Genomic DNA, 10,544 nt, shown 5'->3' with positions numbered 1-10,544 from the left:
TTGTCGAGACATTGATCATGATAATTTATATCAATGTAATCATGCTTCAGTATGGCCCAGTTTTTGTAATTTATATGCAAATGTTTTACGTGTATGTGTGCTGGATATTGTCCAGTGTAAATAATTGGTAAACTAGAGACTCTTCTGTTTATATTATAGGTTTATAGCAAAGGCTGGGAACAGGTTGTTAGTTGCAACTTCTTTCCACAGATTATAATTTATGTATAGTTGTGGGGAAAGTACATGTAAATTGATTTGAAAATAATATACCGTGTGTTGCGTGTGGTACTTTATTGGGAAGAACCCATTTCATTATGTGTTCGCTCCTTGGCACTTTGTTGCTTGTCCCGTAGGATGCCATGCATTCTGGTACGCAACATCAGCTGGCTTTCAAGCTATGGTGTTGGGTTGTATTGTACATGAAGTCTAGTGACAATCGCTTTCTACATCAGAAGTTTCAGATGTGAAAATGGCATTTGAGAACAGCAAGATTTTGTTATCAGCTACATCTCAAGATGCATATATATTTCTGATACACAGATTTTCCTGGTTGATTCTGTCAAATCTTTGAAAAAAAAACCACACAAACACACCTGATGATTATTTTCTACATCAAGCTTTAAGCTATAGCTTAGTTTCTTACTAATCTTGGAACGATTTATTAACTTATTTTTGTTGTAAGAACAGAGTATACTAAAATTTCCGAAATTAAAGCAGTTAAAAATCTTGACTTTCATGCAAGATGATATGACATTCCACCCATTTTAATGAGCAAACAATTCACAAGTGTTCGTACCTATGCAAGCTTATTGGATTTGCTGTGGTATGAATTGTCACATTTTTACATCCTATCTCATTGTTTTCCAAAAAATAAAAGCTACAAAGTTTTTGTCAATTACTGCACTTTACATTTCACGTCAGTGTGATTCATTGTGCGGTTGTATGTGTAACATGAATAGATATAACATATAACTATATCTATCCATGTCTATATACTTACGTGTATTTAGATAGATATAGAGAAGTAGAGATATAGATAGGTAAATAGATAGATGATATATATATAGATAGATGGATGTCCTAGGAAATACTCAAGCATTTATCGTCAGTGCGATACATGGTGCAATTGCTACATATTTATTGTACAGAAAGCCGTCTTTTAAGAGTAGTATCTTTTATTTTTCACATGTACAACATGGCACAAAATAACATTCAACATAAGTTACATAAGATAAAAGTCTAACTACATGATTGAAATGACAGAAAATCGAGTCTTATTCTTTGTACTGAAATGTCAGCATATCAAACACAACTTTTTCTTTTCTGCAGCTCACATAATGTATCAAATATAATGTAATTATATGCAGACAAGAAGGGAGGGATATTGTGTGATCAAAGTTACAGAAACTGATAGGAACAGTGCAAGCATAAATTAGTCCTGTGTGAGTCTGGTATACCGTTAAAATATATATTCGAAGAAGAATAAAAAGGAATAGATGAAGAGGGGGGAGGAATATATGTGACCAGCTACAACAAAAGGATCCTAAATTCGCTGACGGCTGAGCTGAGAAAATCGAGTTTGAAGTCACATCATAAAAATTGGTAAAAACAATCAGATTCCTGTTTTTGGCATAATTTTGCTGTCTAATGTTTTGTCTATCATCTGCCAAAATTTCAAAGCTAAATGATCAAAGGAAAGGCAAGAAATCAGCATTTTTCTGGGCTATGATTTTCCTACTTTCAACGTAACAGAATCGAGGCCGAAGATTTGGATTTAGCGCTGCAGTTAGACTCCGCCCCTAGCAACGAGGGAACGATCTTATTGGTCGGTGCGTGGCGTCCTGATTACTGATTGGTCGTGCGTAGACGGCTGGCGCTAAGCTTGAATGAACATCGCGGAGGTCGCTAGGAGCATGCCTTCTATTGTCAGGCGGTGAAAACTGTCTCGCCTCCCCTTGAACATGACAGCCTCGATAGGAAAACTTTGAAGGCGTTTTTCTCGAAACTCTGATTTCCTCAACTACTTGACATGCGCTAATAACACCATCGATATCTCCGCAACCGAATTCTTTTATGAGTTGTGCTTTCTATGAAATTAAAGTAGAACAGTAAGGGAATAATGTCATGCCATTTTCAGAAAATTGTCCTTCCAGGACTTTCGGATCCTTTTGTTGTAGCGGGTCACATATTAAGGCATGGCTCGACACTAACTTTTTTGTTTGGTGGCCCGATGGGGCCACCAAAATCCTAAATTTCAAATTTTTGGTGGCCCGAGAGAAAAATTTGGTGTCCCGAAAAAAAACAATAAAAAACATTAAAAGTCCTTTTTTTTTTTTAATGAGTCAAATATTTAAGATTTATGATAGTAAGAATTAGAAATTAGACATATCTACTCATAAATAAACTTCAACAAACTTGCAACACTCACTCTCAGGCATTCATTCAGTCCTTTTCATCCATCCTTTGAACAAATTTAACAGCTAATTTCCGGCGCAAAAAGTTACGAATTTATTGACATACTTTTCAAAACATTTTGGTGGCCCGAGGCGGGCCACCAAATTTGCCCTTTTTTGAAATTTGGTGGCCCGACTTTCATTTTTGGTGGCCCTGGGCCACCGGGCCACCGTTACTGTCGAGCCCTGATTAAGGTATGAGAGAAGTGACAAAGAGATAGAGAGACAGATGATACCCTCTTTGCCATGTTATATGCATTCTCAGAGAATGAAGACTTTACCTGTTATAATCTCTACACTCGGTATGCTCCTGTGGATCTTTGAAAGTTTTCTACAATAAGTACCATGAGATTTCATCCTGGCATACAAATTAGATCAGCTTATCTCTTTATCTTTCAGAAGTACATTGTAGTTCAAATAAACCCTTGGTTCAAGACAAACAAAAATGATATGTTTTTGACAAGAAGACATTGCAATATACAAGTATGTACAAAATATATACATGAGGTTACAAAATGAGAACCTACATCGTCGGCCTTTAGAGGGCATCACCGATATCACAGTAAAGCAATACCATGACAGTGATACATACAATGCTGCATAATTCTTTTGAACCACATAAGAAGGAAGACTTGGGAATTAATCATGAAATATAATATTTCATATTTGATCATTCATCCTGTAATGTAGCAAAATATCTTTATGAGAGTCAAGCTATTGCCTTTCTTTTTTTTCACGAAGAGGTTGAAATATCAATCTTGTTTTTTTTCTTTCTTGAAATTCTTATTTGTTTTCAGACAGCTATTTCGAACAGGAACGTGTCCAGTTCTACATTTTCTTGTTTTCTTTGATAAATGTTCTGATGACATTTTCCATACAGTTCGAGGCCAATTATTTTAAAGAAAAATTTCTTATACAAGATTGTGCATGTTATCTCTTAATCTATTAAAATATCCAGTAGGTCTTTGAACCAACTGGAAACCTGGGCTGCTGAATCTAATCTGTGAAATGACTCCATTTTGGAGTGTTCAGCAGTCTTAAAACTGAATCATGCATCAAGTCGAGAATTTACTACATGTGTTGCAGATTCTCCTTTCAGAATAAACTGTAGTATAGCATCCTTTACAATATCTGCCGTAAAAAGTCATCTAATGACAAACTATAATTAATGTAGCTAGCAATATGTATATTTAAAAAAGAATGCTACACTAAAACTCCTCAATCTATTTCTGAGACTATTAAGAGTTTTTTATCTACTGTTACAAGTTCCCTTATATATGAGTAGAGTATGCATTTATTTTTTAGTCTGCTGCGACATTCAATAGCTACCATATCATAAACCAGGAAAACTTTAAAAATGCACTGGTTTACGGAAAAGTTCTAACAAAAGAAGGGGGAGGGGGTAAGTAAAGGAAATTTCTTTGAAGATCTAATGGAGTTGAAATCCTAATGTGTTTAATTTGATAACCTAATTGGATTTGACAAAAAAAAAAATAGTCAAATTGGATGAATTACAGGGATTTTGCTGCCTTTTCCGTGCTAGTGCAGCATCTTTGCACTGCACGGAAACTGCAAAATGACAACCTACATCACATAAATAGAACATTAACAAATCACTCGAAAAGAAAGCCGGATTAACTCTGCCTTTCAGGCACTTCAAAAGAAAACTCAAAATGACTGACGCCATGGCGAGCGTTGAATCACATTACAATTACAATGCCTTTTTCTGGCATTTTCATAACACCGCTGTTACGAACTACATATGTATTACTTCATTTTCAGTCAGTAAAGCTACTGAATGGATATGGCCACTGAGTATTTGATACATTTTTTGTGTGTCACACATCTGTGCTTGCGAAATCTTTATACAAGCAATGAAAACAAAGCAAGTGGTGACAACATGATTTTTTTAGAACTACAGTGTATTTGCATATTGCTAGAAGCATGGGTGCTTGTGTGTTGGACACTATCATCAACTCTCTTTATTTAATGAGAAGGAAGCACTCTTTTACGTGTGCCCTGCTCTGACACTGTACGAGCAAGCAAGTGAATAGTCAATGACAGTTAATAAACAATACGTGAAAAAAAAATTCTACAATTTTGCTCATACTTGCTCTTTTATCAGGTTTTTAGGGTTATAAATCAAAAGTTTAAAATGTGACCAAAGTGTCCAGATTGCTAGGTGATGTAAATGGTCAGTTTTGACTGTGAGCTAGTGATGAAAAAAAAAAAAATAGATTGGTACATTGTGTCTGTAAGAAACGTCAATGCCTATGAGCCTTAGACATGTAAGTATGAACTTTGACTAAATGTTTGACTAATTGGAAAGCTCTGACTAGGACCTATAAATCCCTCTTTTCTTTACATGAAACTAGAGTACATCATACACTTGCTGCATGTGTTGACGAAATTTTCCATTCTTTGGATGATATTACTTTTCAAATGCTGTCTTCACACTAGATTATATTGCTGCTTCATCCATCATCAGAGAATCTCATTCATAGCGTCGTCGGCTCATCATCATAATGTCACCGACGACATCTTGCATCCCTGGCCGCACACCTAGCTGCTCCTATGCATCTTGAGGCACACAGAACTGCATCGTTGGACAAAGCAAGAAACATATTGTGCAAATGTCATTCTCTTTAATATAACTCTGCATCTTATATATTGGTTTTTGTAAATATCAGATGCTTGAATACCATAACAAATACAAATTACATAACTGCCAAAGCTATTTTGATCATAGCTAATCTATCTAACTCATTGATTACCAGATAATTATTTCAAACATGGAAAGAATACCTTCACTGTTTTAGAAGGCTGTGCAGAATAGCGTCCACTGTGTTAAAAAACAATGATGCAAAAAGAATGAACAAAATGATGTAGCAATGCTGGCTGAAATGCCAATTAATCCAAGCTGAACTCATGCAACAATTGTGCCTAAAATTAGCAGTGATCTGAAGCAAGAAAGGGGTCTTGGTGCCATATTGGACCCCACACAACCTGTATAACCAACTGACATACATACCTGTTCCACAGCGTGGTCCAGCAAAGCCATAGGGGCACTCACAGCTGTATGGTCCCACACATTTCCCACCGTGTAGGCAAGGCACCACACATATCGGCCTGTTTTGAACAGCTGCTACGGAATTGAACCCTGCAGAGGTGAATGCAACGTATGAACAATGAGTCATCTGGGCACCTTCACAATCAAATGCAGGAGTGTTGCTCTCTTTCATTTCTTTTCTGTACACTGTGTACCTCCTACCAACTCAGTTTGACAGCACCTTGACTTGTGCCTCCATACAATCTCTAAAAACACTATATGTGACCCTGCACCTCAAAACAAACAAAAAGTTGCCAGACATGAATTTTTAGTTAAGACCATATTCTGAAAGAGCAGACTTTAAGCTTTAAAATGATGTATAACTCAAATCAAATGGACTCTCCTAACCTATTTAGATATTGGAAAGAAAGCACAAACTCAGGAAAAGTGTGAATTGAGAAAAGAGGCTGTGAAGTACAGTGTCTATTCAAGCGCTTAATCTTTACTTAATCTTTGCTTAATCTTTGGCTGTGCGATGAATGGGACAAAAAACAGGAAGTAAACCACCAGAGTAACAACAATGAAGGGATTATCAGATTAAACTGAAATCATAAACGCCTCATTAACACATTCTGTCCATAATCAATGCCAACTTTCAAAGCAGTAGCACTATCCTTTCAAAAGTTATTAGAGTTGAAAGTGAAGAGTGTGGACAAGGTCTTTCAGAAATGTAAAAGTTATTCTAAAGACACACCTAATCACACTATTCTACCAAAAATGTTCGAGATAAACTGCTAAAAAAACACACTTTCCTGCCCGTTTAATGATAACAAATTTTAGCATAATGTAGAAGAAGACCCGCTCTTTCAGAAAATATGAAAAAATCAAGTTCGGGTAGGTTGACCCATTTCACTTATTTTCAGTCCTCACGCAAAATCAGTGTGTGCGACCTTATGTTCGTTTTGAGGTGCACGGTCACATATAAAGGTGTGATTTGTTCCTTCCAGTAATCATACCAAAGGGTTGCCTCCCTTCTGATATACCCATAAATCTTTGGTGTTATCCTAATCTCTCATGGACAAGAGTTTTACAAGTCACCTCGTTCACTAAACATCATAAACAATAGTTGTCACAACAAAGTTCTAATAATTAGTCAGAATACTAGTAGCACAAGACAGGAAATTAACCTGTGGGGCTACATGTAAACAAATATTCTAGTTCAAAACACTGTAGAAATTTGAGACATGATTAGTCAGTTTGCAGCTGTTACTGCCAAGCCAATATGACACACATGTTACAACAATCAGGTTTTGGTAATTATTCATAGTTCAATTGACAATATTATCTGATGATATCACTGATGATATTATCTGATGATAATATTATCTGATATCTGATGATAATATTATCTGATATCTGATGATAATATTATCTGATGATATCCAGTCATCTGCAAGACATGTTTAACACTCTAGCATTTCAGCTCAGGAGAAGGTCTCTGTTGATTTTTTACTGATATACTCTTTGTTATCTCCTTCGCAGTAACAAAAAAAATTGACACACATCAATCTGATTCTGATTGTTTTAAGCAGGATAAAGCTTGAGGGAAATTGAAATGACTTAAAAAGGCCATACATCATTGATTTAATAGCTGTTGGGAAGTATGGAAAGTATTTTTGAGTGTTTCAAAACTCACTGATGCAAACAGGAGTGGGGTGACTCCAGGTGTTGTCTGGCAGACAGGTAGTTAAGCTGCTCCCCTCCCTGTAGAAGCCTCTGTGACACCGGAAACTGACCACGTCCCCTGGCAGGAAACTGTCTCCGTGGGAAACGCCGTTGTCTGGGGAAGGTGGGGGACCACACCCGCTGGGGATGCACCTAGGTAGGGGGTGACTCCAAGTCCCGTTGGCCAAACACACAACTTGGCTGGCTCCCACCAGGTAAGAATGCCCACTACAGGACATGAGCACAGTAGTGCCGACTGATATTGAGGTACTTGACAGGATTACATTTTCTGGAGCGACGAGTTCAGGACAGGTGGCGGGAAGACACTGGGGCGGAGGGCTACTCCAGTTCAGATTAGCCTGGCAGGTGGCGACTGTCTCGCCAACCGCTCTAAAGCCCTCATTACAGAGGTAAGTCACTGTTGATCCAAATGATACAGAGGTGTATTTTGCCCTCCCATTTTCTAGAAGCAGAGGTTCACTGCAGGAGCTGGGTACGCAGGAGAAGTCATTCGTGGACCAGGTCTGATTTCCCAGGCAGTGAACAACGCCATCAGATGTCGCCTGATATCCGGCTTTGCACTCGAGCTCCACAAAATCACCAACCACAAACTTGGTCTTGTTGGCTGGATAGAGGGCGTACTCTATGACTGGCAGAGGCTGACAAAGTTTGGCCTGGCAGCTGGGAGAGCTCTCACTCCACACACCACTGGCCAGGCATCCTCTTCGCTTCGATCCATTGATGACGAATCCCTCATTGCAGGAATAGATGGCTGTGCTGCGGTACACCTTGCTCTCCACGACCACCCGACCATTCTGTGGATGGGGCAGGGGCCCGCACCTGATTGCCTGACATGCGGGAGCATGGGGATACCACGTCCCATCGGCCATGCACTTGAGAACAGGCGTGCCCCGCAGGACATATCCAGAGTGGCACTCGAATATTGTTGTGCTGTTGAATGTTAGTGACCTGTAAGTCCTGACACCATTCTTGATGATGGGCGGGACTTCGCAAGATATTGGTCTACAGCTGGGTCTCCTCCCACTCCAGGTCTCATCTGCCTGACACACCCGCCTGACATCACCCTGGATCTTATGGCCCGGATGACATCGATAGTGGATATGGTCCAAAAACTGCATCCTCCCAAAGGTTATAATATCTCCATTCTCAATGCTGGTCGGTGTTGGGCAAGTCACAGGAACGCATTCGGGCACAGCGCCACTCCACTCCCCACCTTGCGTGCACCTTCGTGTGTGGGCACCCACCAGTCTGTACCCCATGTCGCACCTGTACCTGGCTATACCGTTCAGAGAGGTGTTGAAAGTCATGACCGTACTGTGAGGTGGCGTCACTGGCATTCCACAAGATATCGGCTCACAGCTCTGCACCACTTCACTCCACAAAGCCGTGGCCTGACACACCCGCACTCTATTGCCCACCAGCACATAACCCATGTAGCAAGAGTACGTGCTCCGAGACCCGAACGTTGTGGTGCTGAAATTGTGGAAACCGTTCAGGAGTGCAGGAGGCTTGCCACAAGATACTGGCTCACACTGTGGAGCTCTGTCACTCCACTCTCCATTCGCCTGACACCTGTGGATCCCTTGTCCTCTAAGCTCATAGCCATATTCGCAAGTGTACTCAGTAACGGTTCCAAATATGGGTTGAGTAAAATTCATCGTCGCTGCTCCATTGGGTATTACCGCGGGAAGGCTACATTCCACTGGCTGGCAGTTGTGATAAATAAGCTCCCAGGAGCCATTTGCCAAACAGGAAGTTCTTGCAGACCCCTCCAGGATGTATCCTTGGGTTGAGGAGGGGCGGTGGTGGACCACACGTCACCCTGATGCAGGCTGGTGTCTCTCCACTCAGTGTGCCATCCTGGGTACAGATCCTGGAAGTCTGGCCCAACACTTCATAGCCAGGATTGCAAGAGTAGATCACCTAGGATTTTGGAATACAGAGTGATAGGATCAGAGCATATAATGAAATAATGGGTCCTACAGTTTAAAACTCTTCTTTCACATGGTAAACTCAACTGCACACTATACTTTGTGTTTATTAAACCCAGACCACAATGTATGACTATGGGCACACCTACATTGTCAGCAGTAATCAAGTAAATGTGAAGGAGAAATCTTAATGCTTTTGGTGATTTGCATTTCCTGTCTGAAAAAAACTTGTGGCATATTGTCTTTGCCGATTAGCACTAATGTCCTAAAATTACCTATGAACAGGAATCCCACAAGTCTATCAAGTACTGCTCTTTCCTGATGCACTTCACATTAGACTTGTACCTTCTTTCACCTGTGTTTTTGTCTACCTTCCATTACAAACTTACACTATGGCCAAGTTTGTTGATTTGTTTGTGTGTGTACACATGGAAGGGGGAGGGGAAGGGAGAAAATTGATCAAATGTCTGTAAAGTACCTTTATAGCATGTTACAACTGAGCACAAGTGTGCTCATGCAAGGTTAAGGGGATTTACAGTTACAACAAAAATTTATCTACATACTGAGGTATAATACAGGATCACAGTGAGCTCACCTCGTCCCCAAGAATGACTGTGTCATTCCTGATGACACTGCCTTGTGGGAAGGCATCAGTCACTTCACATTCCACCGGTGTGCAGGAGGGAGATGCCCCACCCCAAGACCCATCCGCCAGACATTCCCTTGTCTCTGTACCTACCAGCCGGTATCCAGGTTCGCAGACGTAGGACACCACATCCCCATAGTAGGTGTCGACAAATATGGCCACTCCGTGGGAGGGGTTAGCAGGATACGAGCAGGAGATTGGGGTGCAGGTTGGAGGAGGGTTGCTCCAAGTGCCACGCCCGGTGCATTCAGTGGTGTTGCTGCCCACCATCTGGAATCCCCTGTCACACTCGAACTCCGCTCGATTTCCATAGGAGTGGTCTTCCACACGCAGCACTCCATTCTCCGGGGTCTGCAGTGCCTCGCAGGTTATCACGACGCACTCTGGGACGCCCCCAATCCACACGCCATCACCAGTGCACAGGATGCTCTCATTTCCGACAAGACGGTATCCCTCCACGCATCCAATCATGAGCTCTTCACCCCATCGTTGAGATCCAGACACAATGATGCCATTCTCAGGTGCCTGGACCGGTGGACAGAATATTGGTTCACAGGATATGTTTTTCGGCATCCAAGTGCCGAGTGCCGTACACTCCATCTGTCGGATAGTATCACTCTTGAAGCCTTCTGTGCAAGATATTTGCACAATGTCTCCATACACATAGGGTCCAGCATCTATTGTTAAAAGAATTGTCCATAATTGAGTCTCATAACTGT

General features: G+C 40.7%; 1 pseudogene; it reads right to left on the bottom strand.

The window, feature by feature from the left end:
* Positions 1–4,680: 4,680 nt before the first annotated feature.
* Positions 4,681–10,544, bottom strand: part of LOC139723680 (sushi, von Willebrand factor type A, EGF and pentraxin domain-containing protein 1-like) — a 73,281-nt pseudogene continuing 67,417 nt past the window's right edge.

Source organism: Diadema antillarum, unplaced genomic scaffold, assembly GCF_040938485.1.
Source record: "Diadema antillarum isolate AM-2024a unplaced genomic scaffold, OU_Dant_1.0 scf00000197, whole genome shotgun sequence".
Taxonomy (NCBI): Eukaryota; Metazoa; Echinodermata; class Echinoidea; order Diadematoida; family Diadematidae; genus Diadema; species Diadema antillarum.
The sequence above is the reverse complement of the archived record's forward strand: the minus strand, read 5'-3'. Positions and strand labels throughout refer to the sequence as shown.